Source organism: Pongo pygmaeus, chromosome X (genome assembly GCF_028885625.2).
Source record: "Pongo pygmaeus isolate AG05252 chromosome X, NHGRI_mPonPyg2-v2.0_pri, whole genome shotgun sequence".
NCBI classification, from domain to species: Eukaryota; Metazoa; Chordata; class Mammalia; order Primates; family Hominidae; genus Pongo; species Pongo pygmaeus.
Genome location: NC_072396.2, coordinates 96257204 through 96275656, shown reverse-complemented (window position 1 = coordinate 96275656; position 18453 = coordinate 96257204). Strand labels below are relative to the sequence as shown.

The 18453-nt window shown below is 37.4% G+C and overlaps 1 protein-coding gene across 2 annotated transcripts in view; it reads right to left on the bottom strand.

The window, feature by feature from the left end:
- The window catches only part of PCDH11X (protocadherin 11 X-linked), an 837092-nt gene that overhangs the window by 249316 nt on the left and 569323 nt on the right, over positions 1-18453 (bottom strand). The window lies entirely within an intron of this gene.

The following is an 18453-nucleotide window of genomic DNA, read 5'->3' as shown; positions in this document are numbered from 1 at the left end:
TATTTGCAAAATAATTCTCCCTTTGCCATAGTTACACAACATGTCTGTTTAATTAATACATTTTAAACAAACCAAATGTCATTCAAGCAACACATGGTTTCTGACTTGGATTAGATGTTGGAATAATTTTGTAGCATACAACGAAAGAGGAAAAACCTGGCATTGTCATTAATTGCATAAATGCTTGGATCAAAATATTTCTTGTTTAATGTTAGTAAAAAATGAAACAAAAAGTTATGATGGTGAATAAATATCAGTTTTTAAATAGTAATTATTAGAATGTATTCCTAATAAAATTGGAGAATGCACACATCGGCTAGTATGCTAGCAATTTCGTTAGTGTGTTGAGTTTATGGATAGTGGTAACATGTTTGTTTTAGACCCATTCTGGTATATATGAAACATGTTTATTTCATCTTTTTTACCTAGTGTTCATTAGCACATGGAAAACAATTGCTGCTTTGTAATATGTGTCACTTCCTGGAAATTAATATGAGATGAATAGACCAATGTTTCCTTTGAACTTTTCTTACATTTAAAAAAAATTGAAGTTCTATAATCATCATAGATAATCAAATAATAAATTAAGATAGTTGCATCTTCCAGTAATAATATTCACCAGTGTGGAAGATAGTAGCAAGCAACGCTGTGGTAAATATAGTTGTGGGTGGAGTTGTGGGGAGGAATTGTAATCAACTAATATCTGTAGTGTTGCTGTAGTCTTTTACTTGTGGATCTCTCTACAGAGGTGTATTTTGTCTGAAAGCAGACTCCCCTCTACTTATTTTCCATACAAACAAAAATATCTCTATATACTGTCTACCACACCCACATACTCCACACGCACATACACACATACACACACACGGTATTAAAAATAACCTCAAAGTGACTGACAAGTTAAAGAATTAAAAAAAAAAAGATCATTATGCTATGGTCCCAGGAGTAAATTGATACGGCACTGTCCTTTTCATTTTTCTTAAAAAGGTATACACATATACTTCTTAATTATTTCTAAATTGAGGATGGGAATACAAACTAGTAGAAAGATATAGTCTCCAGCTCTAAAACCCATAAATCAATGTTATATATTTACCTCCAATATATTATTTGGACCTTTTGTAACACTACTTGTGTTGCCTTTCATAACATTTGGGAATTAGATAAGGGCATGTAAATTTGGATAAAATTGATAGCTAGCTACTGCAACCAGTAGCTATCAAGTGGCTTTCAAAACATCAGCTACGTAGAAATCATCTAGTTAATTTGTTAATCATGCAAATGTCACAAGATCTTTGGGGTGTTGCTTCACCAGACAGAAACCTCTGTGGCCGATGGTGCCTTTGCTCGAGTTTTGCTCGGGCCCACTGGGCTTATTCCACCCACTCGGCTTGGCAGGTTGCGCTCAGGTCTCACTACCAGCCCGGATCCCATGCCTGCCAAAGGCAAGTCAGATGCAGGGAAGAGAGGGGTGTGTAAGTGAGCAGGCACAAGTTCCGGCCACTGCGCATAACCAGGTACACTGGCTGTCGTGAGGTGGGCAGCTCCAGGTGCCAGCGTGGGCACTGGATCCCTGCAAGGCTGCAGCTGAACCAAGTGTACTGCAAGTGAATTGGGCACCAGGGAACATGGTGGCACCTGGAAGCTTGGAGATGCCAGGAAGCACAGAGCCCCAAAAAGGGTGTCACAGCCCTGGCTCAGGGAGCTCCTAGATCCAGGCTCCCCAAAGGGCACAGCTCTTCTCTTCTTCTCTCTTCTATCCTCATCACCCCCAACGTGGCAAGTTGGGGTTGGGGGGGTGGTGTTTCAGCACTGTTTGTGTTACAGCTCTTTCAGTCCTGCCATTTGGTGGGTCCTGAGTCCTGTGTCCAGGAAGAATGAGGTATGCAGACAAATGGAGTGTGAGCAAAGTGAAGAGATGCTTTGTTGGGTGACAGCGCACCTCTCAGAAGACACGGAGTGGGTAGCTCCTAACAGCAGTTAAGTCATCTGTCGTTTGCCCAATTCTCACTGAGTCCTGGAGTTTTTATGGGCTTGAGATGGGAGAAAGTCCATGCTGATTGGTCCATGGACAGCCATAGGCAGGCCAGAAAAAGCACACATTCTCACTCTGGTCTGAGGAACTGGCCAACGGGCCCCCAGGCTTCAGGTCTTCTCTGACTGGAAGGTGGGACTTCACCAGGGACATGCCCTTTTCTGAGCAGAAGCCTCTATGCCTCCTGACGCTATCAATCATGTCATCCATGGCACCCACTATCAATCATGTCATCTATGGCACCCAGGCTGTCCATGCCAAAGGGCACCTTCAGGCCCATGCCCAGCTGCCCTCAGCACCCCCTCTGCTTCCCTCCCTTGTTTGTGGGTGGTCAAAGTCTGGAGGGGGCTGAGGCAGCCATGGGCATGTCAGCACCACCAAAAGCTCACACACATCCCACCAGGTTGCCACAGTGCCCAGGCTTGGCCTCAACTTTGCTCCAAAATTGGAATGGGCAGCTGGAGAGCTGAGAGGCCAAGCAGCAGGTGCAGGCTCTTTCAAGCCTGCTGGGGCAGGAGGGCTTCCTGGGTCCCCAAGAGCACAGGATGCCTGGGGCAGCAGTCCCAGCTGGGCCCCTGCAACTGCACCTGGGAGGGCGAGGCTCTCACCCCTCCAATTCAGAAGGAGGCGGGGCTCCCACCTGTTCCTGGTTCCCACAAGCTCCATGGAGCATGCAAACCTGGTAACGCCTCCCCCACTGCAGCTGGTGTCATGGCAGTGGCCACTCCAGACAGCCGCGACTGCCATCACAAATTCCTGGGTTTCAAAATTCAAATATTCTGTTCTGTTTGAGTAGGTCTGAAGTAAGATTCAGATTATTTAAGCCACATGGTCTACCATGGAGTGAATGTTTGTGTCACCCTAAAATTCATATGTTAAAACATAATCACTAATGTGATGGCATCTGGAAGTTGGCCTTTGGGAGGTGCTTAAGTCATGAGGGCAGATCCCTTATAAATCAGATTAGTGCCCTTATATAAGTGACTTCAAAGATCTCTTACGCTTTCTGCCATGTGAGTACACAGTGAAAAGATGCCTCCTTGTCTATGAACCAGGAAGTGAGCGTTCACCAGACACTGAATTTGCCAACAGCTTGATCTAGGACTTCTTAGCCTCCAGAACTCTGAGAAATAAATTTATGTTGTTTATAAGCCACCTAGTTAATAGCATTTTGTTCTAGCAGCCTGAGCAGATTAAGGCATGGTTCTTTGACAATTTCAGAAACATATATATTTATATGTATGTATGAGAGAAAACTGGGAATGCTGATTAAGTTTTCTAAATATGTTTATAATAGACTCTTTTTTGGCATTTTAATATGAATGATCATATTAGAGTAATGAAATTCTAATGATGTCAGACTGTACCCTAATCAGAACAATTTTAGAATATTTTTATTCTATAGACATCTCCTTTTGCCACAATATTATATTTAATCACATCTCTTACCCTGACACTCATTAAAGGACCATTAAACAAGACAACTTACAGTGAAACTATGAAATAAAAACTCTCAAACTGAAATCATTATTTTTCCTAAAAATCAAAAATAAATCTACACAAAAATATCTTTCTAAATGTATAATATTAATCATTCTAAGGCATTTGAAATCATTATGGGCAACATTTCTGGGATTTTTATTGCTCGTATACCATCTTTGTAGATCAAAAATACATTGTATTGGTCAGAGAAATCATGATTTCAATTCGTTATCTGTTGAATAATTAAATTCTATAACATTCAAAAGTCATAGGATTATCTTAAAAATAAGAGACCAATTCTGAAACATGAATATATTCACTTTTACTTGGCAAAATTGATGAATTGTCTTTGGATATATATATATAATTTTATATTTTCAAGCCACTACATCCATTAACTATACAGTTTAATCAGTTCACTTTTAATTCACTTTAATTAGTTGCTATTACTAGAATGATTTTGCATTCAGGATGTGTTCCTGCTCACTTTTGATAAATGATACATATGATCTAGTTATGACATTATTAACACAGAGATAGCCATGCTATAATAGAATGAAAAAACGTGGGATGGCAGAGCTTCACAGATATGAAATTATCTGTGGATAATTTGATCATACTAGAGTGATGCTGTTCTGAAGAAAAACTAAGACAATTGCATGTTACTATAAGGATTAAAATAAAATCAGTAAAAATATTTTTTTCAGATTATATGCTTGTGTGAATAAAGGAATCACATATTTTCTATTTAATAAGAATTGATTATTGCTTGGTACAGCCTTCATAATACAAAATTTTGCTTTTATTTACAATGAAGACAAGTTGGATCATAGGACTGTTAAAATTAGAGCTATGAATCCCACGGCATTGAAGAAAAAATATTGCTAAAAGAGGTTTGTGCTTAAGAGCTCTATAAACTGCAGTGTTGGGGCACCTTAATTCATAATAAATATTCCCAAATAAGTATAATGACTCTGGGTCCAATACTGAGTTCAACTAATGTTAAATGCAATGGGCCTTCCAAAAGTTCTGATTTCTGAAGTGCATTCAATGGTTTATTTAAGATATACAAATTGAAAAGATTACATCTTACAAGATACAGTAGGTCATATTTTACAATTTTAAAAGAGTAGTGTTGTCTCTAGCTCTCTGAAGTTCCTATTAAATTTCAAAATGATACCTTTCTGTCCTTTCCACTTACACCTTGACAATTCTTCAGTAAGTAACTAACACATAGAATCTATATAACTGTACCTGGCAATTATATAGAATATTTCCTTACTGGAAAATTATCTGTTTTTTAAAAATATTTTGAACATGTTTCCAAATGTTAATGTAAATCACAAGTGACTCATTAGTAACTGACATAAGGGTCAGGAAGTTAGAACTGGTGATACTTTGAAAACTGCCATTAGCTAATAATGTTTAAATTTAAAGAATGTTAAATTAAACATAATGGAACATTAAGTTATTGTCACAAATAAGTATAGGATTTATTTATTTATTTATTTATTTTTGTAAAAAGTGATACTGAAAAGCGGAAGAATCAAGTGCTATTTATTTTACCTAAAGAAAGAGCAGTGCACTCCGAACATTTGCTTCTGTTTTGACATCAGCCTTTGAAATATGTTTTATTAATCTAGACTTCACCTTCACTTAGTGATCACAGACAACCAGGCAGCTTAAAATCCTAATAGACATATGGCACAAAGAATTAATTTAGCCTTATTGTTGAAAGATGAATTTGCTGTATATTAGTGCTGCTGGATATTTTTTTTCTTCAATAGCTTCGTGAAAATGCAAATCATCAAATCTCTTCAGTGTGTTTGTTAAATTTTGTTAGTTTTCATGCTCCTCTAAAATTGCTTATTTATGAATCTATTTAAATTTTGTTGCAGTAATGAGGCAAAAGCAAAACAATTACATCACTTTGAGAAAATAACACAAGTAACTCGATGTTAAGAGGGTAAACTCTAAGTTGGAAACTGGTCATAAGAGACGGGATAAATTCAAATTAAAGACAGTTGCTCACCCCGCAATTGATTTTTTAAAACAAGTTTGACATGTCAGTTTGTGGTACATTTTATGAAATAGATTTTTCTCTGATCCAAATAACAGCAAAATATGTTGTGATATGTAAATTTACAAATATGATCTCAGACCTAATAGGGGAAAGAAGGGCAAAAAGAAGATATCTTGATGGTAAGAAGAATACACACACACATGCACATGCATTCACATATGCACAATGCTTTTCAAAAGTCTAAGCACATCAATATTTCTTAATTTCCTTCTCGGTTTATTTAAAAAATTGCCTTTAACAAACAAAACAAGGCCGGGCACGGTGGCTCACGCCTATAATCCCAGCACTTTGGGAGGCCGAGGAGGGTGGATCACAAGGTCAGGAGTTCAAGACCAGCCTGGCCAAGATGGTGAAACCCTGTCTCTACTAAAAATACAAAAATTAGCCAGGCGTGGTGGCGGGTGCCTGTAATCCCAGCTACTCGGGAGGCTGTGGCAGGGAACTGCTTGAACCTGGGAGGCGGAGATTGCAGTGAGCCAAGATTGCGCCACTGCACTCCACCCTGGGCTACAGAGCGAGACTCCATCTCAAAAACAAACAAAGAAACAAAAAAACAAAAACATATTAAAAGTCATGTAAACAGGTAAACACTTTAAATATGCAATAATCTTTAACTAGATACTACTAGCAAATATGTTTAATGTAATAATTGAAAATACATATAAACATAAACCAATTCTTAAAAATATAAATGAATGCACCGGGCTCGGTGGCTCACGCCTGTAATCCCAGCACTTTAGGAGGCCAAGGCGGGTGGATCACGAGGTCAGGAGATCGAGACCATCCTGGCTAACATGGTGAAACCCCATCTCTACTAAAACTACAAAAAAAATCAGCCGGGCTTGGTGGCGGGTGCCTGTAGTCCTAGCTACTCGGGAGGCTGAGGCAGAATGGCATGAACCTGGGAGGCAGAGCTTGCAGTGAGCTGAGATCGTGACACTGCACTCCAGCCTGGGCAACTGAGCAAGACTCCATCTCAAAAAAAAAAAATATATATATATATATGTAAATGAATGGAATGATTAAAAAGTAAGTGAGGTAAATCCTTAACAATCTGCATTTTTAATTTTATATTTAATAATCCCAAATATTTGGGATAAATTTTCATTGTTTAATTGCACATTTTAAAAATTTTGCCATGCCAATGTATTATGAAGAAATCACATCTAAGTTTGCTTATCCATATATTCACATAATATCAACAAAAATCACTGATTTATTTGACACCAATAATTTCAAGATAGTAATTAATCATTCAATTTGATAAGACTTTGGACATTTTCATAAATTTTATACACAATTTAAATATGGATAAACAAGATCTGAATTACATTTCACACATGGTGATATGGATTATCATTTTAAAACCTGGCTCAATTGAATTCCAAAGACATTTGTTAAATGGCAACAGTGTAACATTTGTTAAATGTTGCTTATTACACTTGAACACATCTCAGATCCAGAGGATCTTTCCATTATTTTCAACTGAACCAACAAAAAGCTCACGTTCCAGAAGAATCATTCTTCAAACAAATATAGTCAATTATCATACCAGAAATGTAGCATATTGTGAAGCTTCCACATCTAATATTCATTTGTTAGGAGGAAAAAAAAAGACTTTTCCTTGATATTCTAAAGTATTGATAAAGGTCCTCCTGACTATTACTATGCTAAGTGCAAATATCTGGAGACAAAGAGCACTCTCTGGGAGACAATGGATAAATCGCCTTTGGATAAAAGAGAAACGTTAAGATAACAAACTTGTACTGAGGAAACTTGAAGCAGTATTCTGTGGTGGAAAAGATAAAATGTGAGTTATACATAACTCAATTGAAAATAATCTTCAGAAATTTAAAATTTGGTAAATGTTTTTTAAAGGGTTGCATTATTGATTTTTAAAATTCATATTACAAAAAAAGAAATGGCCAGGAAAATATACAGTTCCATGATTCATTTCTGAAGAAAAAAAATGACAAATATAAAAGTGAGGTTTTGAAAATGCAATAAAAACAACATAAAGACTATATGAAACCATGGAAATTATAACCGGTCACTTCATTAAATATAATTATATATAAAAACTTCAAAACAATCTCATAGGAACATGCATCCTTGGTCTTTAAAATGTCTCATTTTGTAGTGCAACATCTACAAGCAAGTAAATTATTGTTTTTTTAATTGCCACAGGAGTTACGGTACAAAATTGGTTATTGGAATAGGATGAGTGCTGTGAAGTCTTAGAAAAATAGGATGCAATTTCATTTAGATGAATGAAAGTAAATGAATACAGTTCACTTGTTTGAACACTGTCTTCTGTTTAAAAAATCAGTTAATTCAGTAAAGCATTACTCTTTAGTTTTATACTAAAATATATAGGCACATTTCTAAGGATCAAATCTAATTATCTTTCTGATATAATTACTTGATTATTAATGAGCTGTTTAAAAAACTCAAAGTGGTTAATACCTCAGCCTCATTCAAGAAAAGCCTACTTCCTAATTTCTCTCAGAGATTTTAAGATTCAGAAGCATCCTTTTGAGTTATATTCTGCTCCTTTCTTACTTCGAAATCTAATGCTGTGAAGGATTTTAAAACACATCATTCCAGAATATGCTCTTTGGCATGAGAATTATTTTGAGCTAAAGGCATTTGAAAAACAGCAGGTGCAAGAAGTTCACTGACCTTCATTCTGTTTCTTAACAGCAGGAGACAAAATTCCCATGTGAAAGATATCCTCTTTGTACTGGAAGGCAAGAAAACTTGTCTTCGAGGACAGAAAATTGAGACTGAGGGAAATTTGTACAAACTTTGTTAAACCAACCTTACCTTCTTAGTCACAACTCTACCCAATTAACTCCTCTAGCCCAAACCCCTTTGCCTTGTTACATTTTCACAATTTACTACATTTTGTCCAATACAGCATGTAAGTTTTCAACTCCAACTGCGTCTTTGGGTCTTCATTTCCTTATTTATGAAGACTTTCATGCCATGTAAAACTTGTATTGAATAAATATGTATACATTTATTCTATCGACCTGTCTCGTGTCAGTTTAATTCCCATATCCAGCAGAAAAACCCTAAGAGTAAGGGCAAAAGTTTGCCTTCCTTTTAGCAGTCTCTAAAACATATTTTTATCTCCTAGTATCAATGTATGAATATATGATTATTTTTAAACATTTGAAAATTCATTTGATTGACATACCAACTTGAGTCAGATGATTCAATCTAGTTAATGAATAGTCATTTATGGTGTAAAATTTTTTAATTGTATAATCAAATCTAAGTGCTGGGCCTTATTACCCTGCTATGTCTCTTCAATTTAGCTGAAAATAAATGTTCTATTAATAATATAGTTTTTGATGATCTATCAATGATACATGCTTAAAATTAGTGGTTTTCAAACTTTAGACAAACATAATGTAACAATTGATAAGCTAATTATTAAATACTTATAATGCATTGCTACCTCATTTAAAATACATTGTACAAATAAGACACTGGGGATGGGGCAGTGACTGTGGGGATCGGGGTGCGTGAGGCCGCTGTGGCTGCTGCCGCTGCGTCTCCTGCTCCTGATGTTGTGGCTGTTGTCACGGGAGCTGGAGCCTCCGCCATGACCATTTATCCCACACACAGCAAAGGCCCTAGAACTTCCGGGATCACATAGTTCCGGTCCATCTGCGGGGAGAAGACGGCAAGGCCAGGCGAGGGGAGGGGAAGGAGACTGAGGCACCCGCTCGGTACCCGCCAGCTCCACGCCGCGTCTCTGAGTGCTCTCACCACTTGAAGAAGTCAATTTTTATATTGTATTATTTAAGCTCACTTTAAAACATATTCTTCAAAACAGGGTAAAATTGAGGGTTAGATTATAGTCCTGTACCGATCAAAGAGAAGTAACAGGAGTTGCTTATCACAAAAAATAGCATATTCCCTCCCCTAAGAATCTTTTATTTTCCTCATTTTCCTTCATTATGTCTATCAGCACACTTTTGTGATGCTCTCTGAAAGGAGATCCTGATATTGATAGTCATGAATTCCTCACTGTAATACATGGATTCTGGCTTTAATTTCTTTTTCAATTAGCATTTAGCTTAAGAGAAAGGCAGTTTATTTAGCTAGTTATCTGTTGCTAGGAATCATATTCAATAAATAAATAAAATAGACATATAATTCATTTCTTACATTATAAAGAAAATTCAAATATCATCTGTATATCATAATATAATTATGGTAATTTCATTCATAGATCCTCTGTTGGCACTATGATCCAAATCTGTCTTCCTTATATACCCAAAAGTACCTAAACCCTTATTACCCAAAAGCCATCAAATCACCCACCCCCAAGTGGCACTGCTATTCCAACCTACACTTATCTAGTTTATGCACAGCACATAAACATCTTCTAATACACTATATCACTTACTGATTTATTATGCTTATTGTCTACCTCCATGAGAGCAGAAGCTTTCCTCTGTCTTGTTCACTGTGATATACTCAGTACCTTGAACAATACCAAGAATGTAACGGGTAAAAGTCAATAAATATCTGTTGAATTAAAAGTCCACTAATGAATTTTTGAGGACTCACATTTGCAAAAGAGAGTACCATAATACCTGAGTTAAGTGACATGTCTGAGGAGTATAATGTTTTAATGCACAAACTCTTCTAGTTAAATAATGGAAACAAATTTAAAAGGTAGCATCCTCTTTTCCTACTTAAATCACTTCGAGAGTAATGAACATACAGGTAGAAATGCCAAATGGACAACTGGAAATTGTTTTCTGAATCTCATTAGAAAAGTCACCTATACTCTAAAAGGTCAGATGCAATTTGTGGTGCATATGAGAAGAAAGAGAGTTTTTTAAAAATATAATATGGTGGTAATAGTAAGTCCTGACTATGAGCAATTGCTTAAAATTTAAATGGATTAAACACCTTAATTATAAGACATTATAAGACATTACACTGGCATAGTGAATGAATAACCAGGAACTAAATATGTACTGTCTACAATAGACTCATGGTAGAAGTAAGAACACAAATAGGTTGATGGATAAAAGGTGAAAACTGATAGTCCATGCAAATAGTGGCAAAAAGAAAGCAATGATAGCTATGCTAATAGTAAGCAAATAGATTTTACACCAAAAAATGTTACAAGAGACAAAAAAGGACAATATGTATTGATAAATGTCTATTCACCAAAAATATATAATTATTAGCATACATGCACTACATATCAGAGCTTCTAAATATATGAAGCCAACATTAACAGAATTGAAAGGAGACAGTACTACAAAAATAGTAGACTTCAATATTCCATTGTCAATAACGGCTAGAAGAACCAGAAAGATGATCAGTAAGAAAATATAGACATTTGGCTGGGCGCGGTGGCTCACGCCTGTAATCCCAGCACTTTGGGAGGCTGAGGTGGGCGGATCACAAGGTCAAGAGTTCGAGATCTGCCTGACCAACATAGTAAAACCCCGTCTCTACTAAAAATACAAAAATTGGCTGGGCGTAGTGGCGCACGCCTGTAATCCCAGCTACTTGGGAGGCTGGGGCAGGAGAATCGCTTGAACCTGGGAGGCAGAGATTGCAGTGAGCCGAGATCGCACCACTGCATTCCAGCCTGGGCGACAGGGCGAGACTCCGTCTCAAAAAAAAAAAAAAAAAATAGAAAATATAGATCTTCAACAACACTGTAGACCAATTGGATCTAACAAACATATACAGAACATATCACCCAAGATCAAAAGAGTACACATTTTTCCAAAGTACACATGGAAAAATCTGCAGGATAGATAATATATGTGATCATAAAACTAATAGTAATTAATAAGAATGAAATCAAACAAAATATCTTTTGCAATCACAATGGAATGAAACTATATTTCAAAGCAGAAAAAACTTGATAATTCTGAAATATGTGGAAATTAAACAACACACTTTTAAGCAACTACTGGGTCAAAAAAATCACATTATAAAATATTAGAAAAATCACATTAGAAAATATCTTGAGAAAATGAAAATTAAAACACAACATGCAAAAAATGCAAAAAAATTATGAGATAAAGAAAACCAGTGCTAAGAAAATATTTTTTGTAAATGATTGCATTAAAGATCTAAAATTCACAACCAAAATTTACACCTTCAAGAACTAGAAACAGGAGAGGGGCCAAGGTGGCCAAATAGGCACAGCTCCTGTGTACAGCTCCCAGTGAGACCAACACAGAAGGAGGGTGATTTTAGCATTTCCAACTGAGGTACCCAGTTCATCTCATTGGAACTGGTTAGGCAGTAGGTCCAACCCACCGAGGGTGAGCAGAAGCAGGGTAGGGCATTGCTTCACCTGGGAAGTACATGAAGATGGGGGACCTTCCTCCCCTAGCCAAGGGAAGCCATGAGGGACTGTGCTACCCAGCCATGTTACTACACTTTTCTCCTAGTTTTTGCAATCTGCAGATCAGGAGATTCCCTCCTGTGCCTCTACCACCAGGGCCCTGGGTTTCAAGCCAAAAACTGGGTGGCTGTTTGGGCAGACACCGAGCTAGCTGCAAGAGTCTTTTTCCTACCCCAGTGGCACCTGGAACCCCAGGCAAGACAGAACCATTCACTCCCCTGGAAAGGGAGCTGAAGCCAGGGAGCCAAGCGGTCTCACTCAGCAGATCCCACTCCCACGGAGCTCAGCAAGCTAAAAATCACTGGCTTGAAATTCTCACTGCCAGCACAGCAGTCTGAAGTTGACCTGAGATGATCGAGCTTGGTGGGGAGAGGGGCATCCACCATTACTGAGGCTTTATAAGGCAATTTTCCCCTGACAGTGCTAAGGAGGCTGGGAGGTGTGGACTGGGCAAATTCACCACAGTGCAGCAAAGTGGCTGCGGCCAGACTGCTTCTCTAGATTCCTCGTCACTGGGCAGGGCATCTCTGAAGGAAAGGCAACAGCCCCAGTCAGGGACTTACAGACAAAACCCCCATTTCCCTGGGACAGCGTACCTGAGGGAAGGGGAGGCTGTGGGTGCAGCTTCAGCAGATATCATCATTCCTGCCTGCCGGCTCTGAAGAGAGCAGCTGATCCTGAAAAAAAGGGATTCTCCCAGCACAGCACACCAGTTCTGGTAAGGGACAGATGGCCTCCTCAAGTGGGTCCCTGACCCCAGTGCCTCCTGACTGGGAGAGACCTCCCAACAGGGGTTGACAGACACCTCATACAGGAGAGCTCCAGCTGGCATCAGGCTGGTGCCCCTCTGGGACGAAGCTTCCAGAGGAAGGAGCAGGCAACAATCTTTGCTGTTCTACAGCCTCCACTGGTGATACCCAGGCTAACAGGGTCTGGAGTGGGCCTCCAGCAAACTACAGCAGACCTGCAGCAGACAGTCCTGAGTGTTAGAAGAAAAACTAACTAACAGAAAGCAACAACATCAAAATCAACACAAAGGACCCCCACGCAAAAGCCCCATCCAAAGTTCATCAGCCTCAAAGATCAAAGGTAGATAAATCCATGAAGGTGAGGAAAAACCAGCACAGAAACGCTGAAAATTCCAAACACCAGAATGCTTCTTCTCCTCCAAATGATCGCAACTCCTCTCCAGCAAGGGCACAAAACTGGATGGAGAATGAGATTGACAAATTGACAGAAGTAGGCTTCGGAAGGTAGGTAACAGCAAACTCCTCTGAGTTAAAGGAGTGTGTTTTAAGCCAATGCAAGGAAGCTAAGAACCTTGATAAAAGGTTACAGGAACTGCTAACTAGAGTAACGAGTTTAGAGAGAAACATAAATGACCTCATGGAGCTGAAAAACACAGCACAAGAACTTCGTGAACCATACACAAGTATCAATAGCCAAGCTGATAAAGCGGAAGAACGGATATCTGAGATTAAAGATCAACTTACTGAAATAACGCGTGAAGACAAGATTAGAGAAAAAAGAATGAAAAGGAACAAACAAAGCCTCTAAGAAATACAGGACTACCTGAAAAGACCAAACCTATGATTAATTGGTTTACCTGAAAGTGATGGGGAAAATGGAACCCAGTTGGGAAACACGCTTCAGGATATTATCCAGGAGAACTTCACCAACCTAGCAAGACAGGACAACATTCAAATTCAGGAACTACAGAGAACACCATTAAGATAATTCTTGAGAAAAGCAACCCCAAGACACATAATCATCAGATTCTCCAAGGCTGAAACGAAGGAAAAAATGTTAAGAGCAACCAGAGAGAAAGGTAGGTTACCTACAAAGGGAAGTCCATCAGACTAACAGTGGATCTCTCTGCAGAAACCTTACAAGCCAGAAGAGGGTGGGGGCCAATATTCAACATTCTTAAAGAAAAGAATTTTCAATGCAGAATTTCATATCCAGCCAAACTAAGCTTCAAAAGTGAAAGAGAAATAAAATCCTTTACAGATGAGCAAATGCTGAGGGATTTTGTTACCACCAGGCCTGCCTTACAAGAGCTCCTGAAGGAAGCATTAAATATCGAAAGGAAAAACCAGTACCAGCCACTGCAAAAACACACCAAAACAGAAAGACCAATGACACTATGGAGAAACTGCATCAACTATTGTGCAAAATAACCTGCCAGCATTGTAACGACAGGATCAAATTCACACATAATAACATTAGCCTTAAATGTAAATGGGTTAAATGCCCCAATTAAAAGACACAGACTGGCAAATTGGATTAAGAGTCAAGACCGATTGGTGTGCTGTATTCAAGAGACCCATCTCACGTGCAAAGACACACAGAAGCTCAAAATAAACAGATGGAAGAAGATTTACCAAGCAAATGGAAAGCAAAAAAAAAAAAAAAAAAAAAAAGCAGGGGTTGCAATTCTAGACTCTGATAAAACAGACTTTAAACCAACAAAGGTCAAGAAAAGACAAAGAAGGGCATTACATAATGGTAAAGGGATCAATGCAGCAAGAAGAATTAACTATCCTAAATATAAATGCACCCAATACAGGAGCAACCAGATTCATAAAGCAAGTTCTTAGAGACTTAGAAAGAGACTTAGACTCCAATACAATAATAGTGGGAGACTTTAACACCCCACTGTCAATATCAGACAAATCAACAAGACACAAAATTAACAAAGTATTCAGGACTTGAACTCAGCTCTGGACCAAGCAGACCTAATAGACATCTACAGAACTCTCCATCCTAAATCAACAGAATATACATTCTTCTCAGCACACACATAGAACTTATTCTAAAATTGACCACACAATTGGAAGTAAAATACTCCTCAGCAAATGCAAAAGAATGGAAATCATAACAAACAGTCTCTCAGACCACAGTGCAATCAAATTAGAAATCAGGATTAAGAAACTCACTCAAAACCACATCACTACATGGAAATTGAACAACCTGCTCCTGAACGATTATTGGGTAAATAACAAAATTAAGGCAGAAATAAATAAGTTCTTTGAAACCAATGAGAACAAAGAGACAACATACCGGAATCTCTGGGACACAGCTAAAGCAGTGTTAAAAGGGAAATTTATAGCACTAAATGCCCACAACAGAGAGCTGGAAAGATCTGAAATCAACACCTGAACATCAGAATTAAAAGAACTAGAGAACAAGAGCAAACAAATTCAAAAGCTAGCAGAAGACAAGAAATAACTAAGATGAGACCAGAACTGAAGGAGATAGAGACACAAAAAGCCCTTCAAAAAAATCAATGAATCCAGGAACTGGTTTTATGAAAAAATTTAAAAAAAAACCAGATAGACTGCTAGCTAGACTAGTAAGGAAGAAAAGAGAGAAGAATCAGGTAGACATAATAAAAAATGATAAAGGGAATAGCACCACTGATCCCACAGAAATACAAACTACCGTCAGAGAATACTATAAACATGTCTATGCAAATAAACTAGAAAATCTAGAAGAAACGGATAAATTACTGGACACATACACCCTCCCAAGACTAAACCAGGAAGAAGTCAAATCCCTGAATAGACCAACAACAAGTTCTGAAATTGAGGCAGTAATTAATAGCCTACGAACCAAAACAAAAATCCCAGGACCAGATGGATTCACAGCCGAATTCTACCAGAGGTACAAAAAGGAACTACTACCATTCCTTCTGAAATTATTCCAAACAATAGTAAAAAAGGGACTCCTCCCTAACTCGTTTTATGAGACCAGCATTATCCTGATACCAAAACCTGGCAGAGGCACAACAAAAAAAGAAAGTGTCAGGCCAATATCCCTGATGAACGTCCATGCGAAAATCCTCAATAAAATACTGGAAAACCAAATCCAGCAACACATCAAAAAGCTTATCCACCATGATCAAGTCAGCTTCATCCCTGGGATGCAAGGCTGCTTCAACATATGCAAATCAATAAATGTAATCCATCACATAAACAGAACCAATGACAAAAACCACGATTATCTCAATAGATGCAGAAAGGCCTTTGATAAAATTCAACATCCCTTCATGCTAAAAACTCTTAATAAACTAGGTATTGATTGACCATATCTCAAAATAATAAGAGCTACAACCTAATGATATCATAGCCATTGTAACATCATAGCACAATGCATTACTCATGTGTTTGTGGCAATCTGGTATAAACAAACCTACTGGCCGGGTGTGGTGGTTCACACCTGTAATCCCAGCACTTTGGAAGGCTGAGAAAGGATGATTGTTTGAGTCCAGGAGTTCCAGACCAGCCAGGGCAACATGGTGTGACCCTGTCTTTACTTTTTAAAAAAACAATACAACAACAACAACAACAAAAACCTACTGCACTGCCAGTGCTATAAAAGTATAACACATACAATTATGTACAGTACATAATACTTGATAATGATAATAAATAACTATGTTATTGATTTATATATTTTCTATACTATATCTTTAATTGTTATTTTAGAGTATATTCCTTCTACTTATTAAAAAAAAAGAAAAGTTAACTGCAAAATAGCCTCAAGCAGATCTTTCAGGAGGTATTTCAAAAGAAGACATTGTTATCATAGGAGAAGACAGCTCTGTGCGTGTTATTGTCCCTGAAAGCCTCCCAGTAGGACAAGATGTGGTGGTGAAAAGAGTGATATTGATTATTTTGACCCTATGCAAGCCTATGCTGATGTTTGTGTATTCGTTATTAACAGAAAGATTTAAAAAGTTTAAAATACAGAAAAAAATAGAAAAAGCTCATAGCATAAGAATATAAAGAAAGAAAACTTTTTTTTTTTTTTTTTTTTTTTTTTAGAAAGGGTCTTATGTTTCCCAGGCTGGAGTGGACTGTCTATTCACAGGTGCAATCTTGCAGTCTTTTTAGTGCACTACAGCCTGGACTCAAGGAATCCCTGTCTCAGCCTCTCAAGTAGCTGGAATTACAGGTGCCCACCACTGTGCCCAGCAAAGAGAAAACGATTTGAGCTATAAAATGTGTTTTTGTCTTAAGCTAAGTGCTATTACAACAGAATCAAAAGCTAGAAAAAAATAAAAGTTTACGAGGTAAAAGAGTCATAGAAAGCTAAGGTTCATTTATTACTGAAGAAAGAAAAATATTCTTTCATAAATTTAGTGTTAGCCTGGTACATGTTTATAAAATACACAGTAGTGTAAAGTAACAGCCTAGGACTTCACATTCCTCACCATTTATTCATTGACTCATCCAGAGCAACTTCCAGTCCTGCAAACTCTATTCATGTTCAGTGCCCTATACAAGTGTAGCATTTTCTATTTTTTGTACTATTTTTACTCTACCTTTTCTATGTTTAGATCCACAAATACTTACCTTTGTGTTACCATTGCCTACAGTATTCAGTACAGTAACATGCTGTACAGGTTTGTAGGCTAGGAACAATAGGCTATGCCATATAGCCTAAGTATGTAATAGGCTATAGACTGTAAGTTCATGTAAGTACACTCTATGATGTTCGCACAGTGACGAAATCCCCTAAGAATGCATTTCTCAGAACATATTGCCATTGTTAAGTAGCACATGACTATTATATGAGGAGAGCATTACCATGATTCCAAAGCTAGACTAAGACACTATAAGAAAACTACACACCAATATCCCTAATGAAAATCCACAACAAAATACTATCAAACAGAATTCAACAATATATTAAAAAGGTTATACACCAAGACTGAGTAGTAATTATTCTGAGAAGAAATGCAAAGACAGTTCAACATACAAAAATCAATGACTGTACTATACCACTTAACAGAATGAAGGGAAAAACATACCTCATCATATCAATGGATGAAGAAAAACATTTGACAAATTTAAATGCTCTTTTATGATTAAAAAATACACATTAAACCAAGTACAAATACAAGGAAACTATTTTAACATTATATCATATATGAAAAGCCTGCAGCTAATATCATATTCAATGGTGACTGTCTGTAAGATTTCCCTCTGAGATCAGGAATAAGATAAGGATAACTGCTTCCACCACTTGTATTCAATATACTACTGGAAGTACTAGCCAGAGCAATGAGGCAAGAAAAAAGAGTGAAAGTCATCTAAATTGGAAAGGAAGAAGTAAGATTATCTCTGTTTTTAGATGGCATGATCTTAGATGTATAAAGTCCTAAAGATTATACAAAAAAAAAAAAAAAAACCTGTTAGAACTAATAAGTAAAATCAGCAGAGTTGCAGGATACAAAATCAGAGCCTAAAAATCAGTTAGGTTTCTAAACATTAACAACGAACAATGTGAAAATAAAATTAGGAAAACATTTCTGTTTACAATAGTATCAAAACAAGAATATATGTATGTATAAACCTAACCAAAGAGGGGAAAGTTATACACTGAAAACTACAAAATTTTGCTGAAACAGATTAAAGAAGACACAAATAAGTAGAAAGCTATTCT